Source organism: Neophocaena asiaeorientalis, unplaced genomic scaffold (assembly GCF_003031525.2).
Source record: "Neophocaena asiaeorientalis asiaeorientalis breed wild unplaced genomic scaffold, Neophocaena_asiaeorientalis_V1.1 scaffold504, whole genome shotgun sequence".
Taxonomy (NCBI): Eukaryota; Metazoa; Chordata; class Mammalia; order Artiodactyla; family Phocoenidae; genus Neophocaena; species Neophocaena asiaeorientalis.
In genome coordinates, this window is record NW_020174438.1 from 2,275,270 (window position 1) to 2,285,145 (window position 9,876).

At 43.6% G+C, this 9,876-nt stretch overlaps 1 protein-coding gene across 1 annotated transcript in view; it reads right to left on the bottom strand.

Annotated features, from left to right (window-relative positions):
• Positions 1-8,245, bottom strand: part of TEAD1 (TEA domain transcription factor 1) — a 262,390-nt gene extending 254,145 nt beyond the window's left edge. The window contains exon 1 of the mRNA XM_024757060.1: positions 8,217-8,245. The gene's annotated coding sequence lies outside the window, so the exon portion shown is untranslated. The remainder of the gene's footprint in view (positions 1-8,216) is intronic.
• Between the last annotated feature and the right edge of the window lie 1,631 nt (positions 8,246-9,876).

Consider the following 9,876-nt stretch of genomic DNA (forward strand, 5'->3'; position numbering starts at 1 on the left):
CATCAACTCTAAGACACCAGTGATTGTTAAATGCAGTATAACTTTATTTCTAAGAAATACTGTTGCAAAACACGTTGCCAGAGCACAGCCTTATCACTTAGAAACTGTATTTTATAAATATTGAAACTTTATCATATGTCAATCTTATGCAGATATAAAAAGGAAACTATATAAGCAAACAAAAGTGGGTAAGATATACTAAAACAACTTCTCAGAGAGATCAACATCCATGCTTTTCCACACAGTACTGCCCTCTGTGTCAATAAGAGCACTGGCGACATCAAATACATTCTTAGGAATGCTTAGCGCCTGACGCTGGAATTTTCTTCCTCTCCACTGCATTTGTTCTGCAGGCTGTGATGAGTGTACGCAAGCACATCATGGGTCATGACCACCACCTGGCCAGCCATGATTGCAGGACACATCCTAATTTCGAAATGTTCAAATATGGGGGAAAAAAACTGCACCTTGGAACTCATGAAATATGAAAAACACAGCTTCCCCACTGGATTGTGATGATCTCTTTAATCTCTTCACATGCCTGTTTCCCTTGCTAAATTGGAAACTCTGCAGGGGTGTTTTACTGATGGCCATTCATTGACCACCCTTGGCTGATCACCAAATCCCTGGCACACAGTAACCCCAGAAAATGTTTCAATGTAGCACTTCTAGGCAAAACTGGGAGCCCCTAGATTTCAAAGTGCCTAAGGTGGAAGGAAGAGAGAAGAAAGGAAAGAATAAAAAGCCGAGTATGGTTTATCAGCAGCAAAACCACGCTCACCTCTGGGATGCTGTCACGATCACCCTTCCTATGCCCTCACTCTGCAATATCAAGGTGCACCACGAGAGACCCTCTATGAACAGCCCCACTACTCAAAAATGAAAACTACCTCTGCAAACAGCCAGGCAAGAATTAGTCCTCAAACTCCTTGCCAGGGAGCCTGAGGCTCACCTCTATAATCACATCTGGAAACAACTGCTACCTTCCCAAGGGATAACAGATGTGTGCTGAGCACGGAGAAGGCGGTAATGCTCATTGTATTGCTTTTCCTGCGCATTTTTGTGTAGCCATATCTTTAAAACCAACCAAAAAGATCTTAGTGAATTCCATAAACAGTCAGTATATGCTCCTAGGTACATCACCTCACAGATACAGGAAAAATCTAGAGTTAGGAGGCAAATTTAGCCTGATTCCATCTGAGGATAAAAGTTAGAATACCTAGAGTAATAATTCCCAATCAGAGGTGGACACCACTCTGGGGTCTCTTAGAAATACAGAAACACTACACCTATCCCAGCCCTCCTAAGGCTCCAGGGCTGATACCCAGTCTGTGGAAAGCTCCATGGAGGCTGTGGTGCACATGCTCAGGCGGGAATCACTGGTGAGGCAGAGACTCTCTAGGACAGGCGTGGAAAGAGGCTGTCCTGGGTTTGCGTCAGAACCATCCTGCATTAGCCATGTAAACAGACCTGTGTAGCAAGAATTAGAAACCCCAAATTCAAAAGGCGGGAGGCCTGGAAAGGAGACTGAGAATGTGCAGAGAGGCTGGGTGGGGAAAGGGACAGACAGTCTTACCCTGGCTTCCCCAGTGCCTGGCACACATCAGGGACACAAATGTTTCCTAAATGAGATTCACATGGCTGATAAGCACATGGGCATGCACATGATGAAATTTCCACTAATCCACCTACTATGTGCAGAATCCCTGAAATGGCCCCAGCAACTCAAGGCAGGAGTCCCCCAGTCGATTTACCAGTGGCAGAGATTTTAGTTTTGCTTCAGCTTCACTGAACATCTGAGTAGAGGTGTTCTAGAAGCATTTCCCTCTCTAAGAATTCCTAGTCATAAAGGAAGCTGCTTTTTGCCTCCGAATACTTCCTCTGATTTTCAGTTACATAGATATTAATCATTTTTGCACTTGATGAAAGGTGGAAGAAAATTAGGGAGGTATTTTTAATGCACAACAAAACTAGAAACATTTTATCAAAATAAGAACCATATTGGTCTTATCCTCCCAGTATTTAGAACAAAAGCAAATTTTGAATTATGGGAATTTCTTGGCTCTGCCAGTATGAAACGCTATTAAATAGCTTGTTTTCTGCTTTTCTGTCAATGGAAATACCTGATGAGATCTTCTAAGCATTCCAGATTTCAAGACGGGGTTGAAGGTTCCCTCAGCTGATATAGCTCTTTCTAACTCTTACCAACCACCATTGTCTCCCAAAAGCTTTGAAATGAAAAGGAGAAAGGGCTGAAAGAGATTCCACCAAAGGAAGCATCGGCTCCCAGAGGTTTCAATAGTTTCGGAATCAGCCCCCAAGATAGCCCCAGCCACAGTGATGGGTGATCTGAAAATGAAGCATATCAAAATGCTATTGATGAGCTAAATTACCAGACAGCTTATCTGAGGCCCACATCCGCCATATGGTGCCCCAACTTCTGCCGCCTGTTGCTGCCACAACAATAGGCACGCCTACCCAGAAAGCACCATTGGACAGAAACCCAGCAGCAGCGGCATGTGGGGTGGCTACTATGTTTACATTTTATATTGTGCTATTAGCTGTGAGCCTTCCCCTATCCCAGGAGTGACTTGAAACATACACACATTCAATGTCAAAGACCTGTGTTACCTGCAGGACACATGCGTGCACGCCGCATGTGTGCACGTGTGTGGTATACATCAGGTGAACAGAGAGAAAACCAGATGTCAACTTCAGAAACGGAGCTGTCTGGTTGGGGGGAGGGCGAGCCAGGCCAGCTCCCAGCTAGAGCTGCAAGCAGACAATGCTCTTTTCTCAAAACACTTGGGCAGGCGGGCCTCGGGGAGTGGCTATTTAAAACACTTGGCTCCTTTTATTTCACCACCAGGGAAGTGAATTCGGACTCTCAAGTGCCAGAGCAAATGAAGTCATTTGGTTTCCGCGGGCAGAAGTCTGCATTTTAGCAGAAGTCAGACTGGACAAAAGTCGGAAGGTCCAGCTGAAGATGTTCTTTCTTCCAATTAAAACTGATTCCACAGAGGATTTGGTGCCTGGGCTTCACTAACTTTTTCTTTTTCTTTTTTTTTTGAAAAGACACTAAGGTCACAGAAAATGTAAAGGACACTGGAATGAATGCTGTCAAAGATGACTCCCTTTACAAAATGCCATTCCAAAGTCTTGGGTGGTATAAAAGATTAACAGTGATTTTTGGCAAATGAATTCATAAGATTTCTGCATTTCTTTCTCTCTACTCTCTCAAAACAGGTTCCTATCTTTGCAGAGATTATATCATTGATGGTAACAGAATATCTATTTAGTTTACTATCAGGGGAAAGACACTGGTTTTCAAAGAGAACTCGACAACACATAGCATCTGGTTATGAAAAAAAGCACAAGATGCAGGTTTGGATACACTACAAAGCAAAAAAAAAAAAAAGCCTCTTTCCTAATATTCAGATCTAATTAACGATTACAGAAAGCCACTCATTTCATCCCCCCAATTAACCACACCTAAGCAGACAACATTCTTGGATGAACTTTTCAAATTTTCTTAAACATTCTCAGTTAAAATAAAAAAAAAAATCTCCTTTCAAGTTAAATTGAGATTGCACTTGAACTCCATCCAAGAGCAGAGCTGAACTGAATTATGATAATTAGAAAGCTGTGCTTATAAAAAAGCAGCACAGTTCATGCATTTCTTTTAAAAGTTCATGCCAGAGAATATAAGTTCAATATGTTCTCACATAATTAACATTTCCCACCATTAGCAGCAGTTTTTCAGTTTATATGTAAAAACAACAGCACTCGCCATTGTTGTATCTACCCCCGCCAATAATGTTTCAGTCACTTTACACGTACATCTAAACCTGTCAGATGCCTCAAAGCAACCAGAATTTCCCAATGGAGACAATGGTGGTGCTTAACTTGTTCATCAATAAACTGGCTTTTTCTTTTAAACCCCTTTTCCAATGCTGGGCCCTGCTCCTCATACTAAAACCATTCATGAAATCCTAGGACACAGCCTTAAAAACTAACGTGAAAAGGGCAGGAAGCATTGCATCAGGATAGTTAATACTGGGGGGTTAGCGGCAAAATACAGCCAGGATAGAGCCTTCCTCCCTGGGCCTGCCACAAAAGTAGAAAAGACGGCCTCTTAGGAACTCCCCCCACCCCTTATCCAATCAGAAGAGAGACCAGTGGTTTCACAGTTAGCCAGGCAGGACTCCCAGACTATGGAAAGTATTTTCAGAGAATCCTCCCAACCATGCAAAAAGCCAGTGGACAAAAGGAGAACTTAAGAGCTGAAAGCGACCCACCCAGTAAGAAACACTCCTGAAAACCCATTTGCTTTGACTAAAATAAATACACATTTCAAAATTCTCTTATGCTGCACCACTACAAAGCCCGAATGTATCTGAAGAAATGGCTGGATTTCCACTCTGAGTTCAAACAAGGGAGAGTGTCGAGGAAGCTTATGATGACAATCTTACACATTGAAAACTCTCAACTGCCCACAGCTTTGAAACAAATTATAAAAACCCATGCAGAAACACTCCAAATGGGCTTCCCTGGTGGCACAGAGGTTAAGAATCCACGGGACAATGCAGGGGACACGGGTTCAAGCCCTGGTCCAGGAAGATCCCACATGCCGTGGAGCAACTAAGCCCGTGTGCCAAAACTACTGAGCCTGCGCTCTAGAGCCAATGAGCCACAACTACTGAGCCCACGTGCGGCAACTACTGAGCCCACGCGCCTGGAGCCCGTGCTCCACGACAAGAGAAGCCACTGCAACGAGAAGCCCGCGCACCGCAACGGAGAGTAGCCCTGCTCCCCGCAACTAGAGAAAGCCCGCGCACAGCAAGAAAGACCCAACACAGCCAAAAAATAAATAAAAATTTAAAAAAAAAACAAGAAAAAAACACTCCAAGTATTTAGATCCAAATATTCTAGCATTCCACAAACTACCCCAGAAGAGTAAAGGCCCCAAACTTCCCTGATTTCAGAAGTATTCAGTAATTGCGATACAAGGGGGTCGAAATTAGTATTTGTCAATAAGCCCAATCCTGAAACATTAAGTGCTTAGGATGGACCTGAATTACTTGATTTTATCACCTTCGTGAACAAGAAAATAAAATATATCACTGATACTGTTCAAACATGACTTGGGATCTAACTTAAGCACCACAGTGTAATCTGTGGCTTCTACAGATAAAATAAGAAAAAGCGCCACGCAGCTGTAAGAGATTACTCCAGTCATCGGTCAGTCCCCAATAGCCCAGCAGCACAGCCTGAGTCTGTCAAAGCTTACAATATACTTTTCTTGCCGAGTTCAGAAGTAGGCCATTAGCACTCTGCAGTTCCAATCTCTGAACTCGAAAGAGGAAGCTGTAATGCCCGCATTTATCAACAAAAAGGTGGGCTCTGATTTCCTTGCAATTCTACAGAGAAAGCTGGACATTTGCTCGGGCCAGTATTCTTCAGTCTTTGGAAAAAAACCAAAAAGTTTTATCACTAAACAGATCCAACTTCTAAGCACAGCTTTCAATCCACAATATTTTTCTCTCCTTTCGCAATCTCTTTATTTGAAACAAGATAAAATGCCTAAAATACAAGCTTAAAAGTGTTATCTACCTACTGTCTGTATGTGAGCACGGTCATTTTACATACATGGGATCATACACACAGTTATTTGCACCAACCTTTGGAGTGATAAGACACTACAATTATCATTTGCAGGCAATATAATTATGCTCACAATTAACACATAATAACACAAGAGATTAGAGAGACGAGTAACCCCACAGATGCACGAACTCTTGTCCCACCGCCATGTATGACAGGTCAATCCATTTCAGAAGCAAGAAACCTTAAAATATTGTTAACGGCACAGCTCATTCCTCCAAAGGCCTATCTAACATTTGGGATCTACATTCTCGAACTGTCGAACTGTCACATTTTTCTACTGAAAATGTGACAACAAATATGATCTAGATCCCCATATCAATACAAGTATATTCCACCAAATTTTCGCATTAAAAAATACCCTCTTATACTTGCTGTCCTGTATTGTCAGAGCCAGCAAAATTCAAAATTGTTCATAAATGACTGTTACTCAAGCAGCAAAAAACCCGAACATTTTTTTCCTTATGACTTGCTTGTCCTTTTTCCAAAAAAAAAGTGGGGGTACCAGTGCCCAAAGTTGAGTATGTGAATATAGAATTCTTTCTATATAAAGCAAAAGAGGGGGAGGGGCAGAGAAGAAAAAAGGAGGAAGCTGACTTTCCCCAGGCTGCCCCCCAACCCCCTACCACCAGCAGCCCTTACATATAATTAATTTGCTGCTGGGGCCTAGGCACACACAGCACCACAATGCCAGGAAGCACGTCTTGGTGAGAAATTCAGTTCAGTCTGGCTCATAAGTTAGCGTGTCCTCCTTCTTCAAATTAAATTTCATTAAGTATATTCCATGGTGAGTCCTGGTTTATGTTTTGGGAAAAGAAGAAGAAAAAAATCCCCCAATAATCTCTCTCAGGCATGTTTCCTGAATGGAGTTCTATTTGTTACTTTATAAAACATCACACAGAGGAGAAACCTACACAAAAATTCTTTCCTTTAATAGTTTTTTACTCTTACTGTCAAGGCAAAGTGTCACACTGGTTTTATTTCAAACTTGTAAAAAGAGAGAGAGAGACAGAGACAGAGAGAGAGAGAGAGGGAGAGAGAGAGAAAGAAAGAAAGAAAGAAAGAGAGAAGGAAGGAAGGAAGGGAGGAAGGAAAGGTAGTCTGATATTCTCCTAAAACTGCAAATCAAATAATACTTAATCATTAACGTAAAAATAAAATGGTCTACATGGGCATTTTTATACCATCGGCAAGAACCAGTAATGGATGCAGCTTATCAGCTCATTCTTTTACACCAACAACAAATAAAAGAATTGTAAACTCTGTTTAAAACCTGAAACCTGAGAGTCCAACACAGAATTGCACATAGAAAGAAATACTAAACAAAAATATCTGTGACCATTTATGGGAATAGTGAGATTAGAAAAATAAGCCTTTCCCCTAAAAAACAATCAACAATTCAAAACCTCACTGTTGACAAAGGTTCAACTAATCCATTTGTCTTTCCTGAGTCACTTTGTAATTGATTCTACTATTTCCATCTAAAAAGGAAAGATTCTTACCAAAGTTGGATCTAAGTCTGGCCCTTACAAGCATTCAGATGTACTTGGGGCTCAAAGATCCTGCTATTTACAGAAAGGCACAAATCCAATAGTGAAAGGATGAAGCACTTGGCACAGCCTGAGGTCTGTTCCCCAAACCACCTCACAGTACCCTGGCAGACAAGCCCCCATGCATAAAACACCAGCCAAAATTCACTGCAAGCTTTAGAGAACAGAGCTCACTCCCTGCTCGGACAACGCAGTGGGATCACTTCTTCCAGAAGGGATCTGTCTATTCAGGTAACCACCTGCAGGCACCCAGCACACCCCAAGCATCAGACCACCTAAACTTCCAGAAACAATCAAGGTAAAGGGTAGGGAGGAAGAAACACGTGGTTGTCCAGAACTGACAGTGTTCTACTCATTTGCAATATCTGTAGCATTTTTAATACATATATTTTTTAAACTATAATATTTTGAAATCTGATAGGTTTTGCAGACCTTTCTGTGCCAGGACCTGGGCTTCCTCCAAAGCACTGTTTTTAAAACACGGCCTTTTTACATTACCCGCTCCTGGAACATCATCTGTCTCTAAGTTTCCAGTGCTTACTGAGGTCAATTTTCATTTCTGCAAATCACAGGCAGCCACTTGCTTCTGAGAAGTTAACAAGCCTCCTGAGAAATGCTGGTGGCTGGTATTTCATTGTTTCATAAATATTTTTATACAGTGACATTCAACTTTAAATAAATCTTTAAAAAGACAATTAAAAAGCGAAGAAAATTATGATCTGGATTTTATTTATTTTCGTGGGAGAAAAAGAAGGGAGGTGTGAGCCCCTCCACTGTTTCCAACTCATTTAAAATGTTGCTTCGGTTTAAAAAAAAATAAAAACACATTAAAAGAAAAAAAGGAAACTCATAGAAGTTGTACTTTCTTTAAAGCGGGCCTCTGGACTTTAGAACAAAACATGTTGCTGCTATGAACAAAGAGCAGAAATGCACCCTGATTTTCTCCCCTCCTGGGGATCATTTCTCTTCCAATAAACAAACGAATCCCCCAGTATTTCCTACCGAAGGGAAGTTTTCCAGGGAGACTCTCCTCCAGGGTTTGGTGGTAACTGCGACTCAGTCTTTTTTGGACACAATGTTTCTGCTGACTCCTGAAAATTTTCCACTTGAATGTGCAATGAAGCAGCGGCGGCGGCAGCAACAGTCCTGGAGAAGCGGCAAAGACGACCGTGCCTCCTTTCATCTTTGAGAAGAAGGAGCGAAACCCCGCCAGCAGCACAAGTCGGCGCAGCCCCCAGGCCGGCCTCGGGGGGCCCAGGCGCCTGGGGCGGCTGGGGAGGCGCGGTGGGGGGATCGGGCCGGCCTCGGGAGATTCGGGGCGGGCCCGGCTCGGCAGCCTAGCCGTTGGGGCGCGCGCGGGCTCCCCCAGGAGGGGCGGCGGGGCGGAGTCTCGCGCCCACGGGGGAGCGGGGAGCGCGCGGGAGCCGCCCTGCCCCTTCCCGGCGCGGGCTCCGGGCTTTGTCCCTAGCTGGGCGGGGCGGACCGGGGGGAGGGCGCCTCTGAGGAGCCTACGCAGCGCGAAGAACTCTGGAATCCTGGGTTCCTTCCTTGGGGCGGGCGCCGAGGCCGGAGATGCGCGCGCCGCTCCTGCCCTGCCTCAGTTTCCCTGTCCCGGGACGCGGAAGCTTGGGCGGCCGCTTGGAGCGCTCCTGGACTCGGAGGAAGTCTGCAAGTGTGGGGAAGAGAAGTTTCTCTTCTGGAAATTCACGTAGTTGTTCACAAGCGCGGTGGACGCCTTCCCGGGGCCGGATTCCCAGCCTGCCAAGTCTTCCCCTCTTTTTCAGTTTATAAAAGTTCAGGGCTCTCATTCAAGTCGAAGGCAGCCCTACTGTTGGAAAGGGAAACCTTTAGCATAGCAAAGAAAGGATAATTGCGGAGTTCGTAATAATGCTGCCCTGCTAACACGTCCTCCGAGTCGCTCAAGAAATCGAGTTCACTCATCCCTGCGAGTCGTAATTTTCGAAAGCAATGGGTCAGGTAAAAACCCTAAATTTTTAAATGCTACATCCGGCAATTTCACGTCACTCTTTTTTTTGGTGATGGGGGGAATAAACTTCATGTACACATAGAATAACTTTTACCCTACCTTTGGAGGTAGTGACGCTGAAGTGACATAGTAGACTCCGTGGGTAAATCAGAAAACAGCTGGATAAAGCTGACCCACTGTGGCAGAACTGTCTAAAATTTGGGGTAATTGTAACCGGCAGTTTCAGTTAGATCGAAGTAGCAAAGCAATTCCTGTTCTGTTGACTTCTTTTCTTGGGGCACTTCGCTCTCCTTTCTATTGGGACCCCCAGGATCCATAATGCCGCCTATTTTGTGTGCCCCCAGGAATCCCCTAAATATGGGTAACTGAGGGAGGCGGAATGTGACTGGAGACAGCACATTTTCTACAAGGCATAATTTTACTAGTGCATTTTTAATTGAAATTTTTGTTGAGAGAATTAAATATTCACATGCAGTTGTAAAAAATAACAATACAGAGAAAACCTTTGTTCATTTTCCCCATTTCTCTCACCAGTGGTAATGTCTTAATTATAATAACACAATTGAGATATTGACATTGATACAATCCACCACATCTTATTCACATTTCCCCAGTCTTGTACTCATTTGTGTGTGCCTGTATTTCGTTCTATACAATTTTCTCACCTGTGTAGGT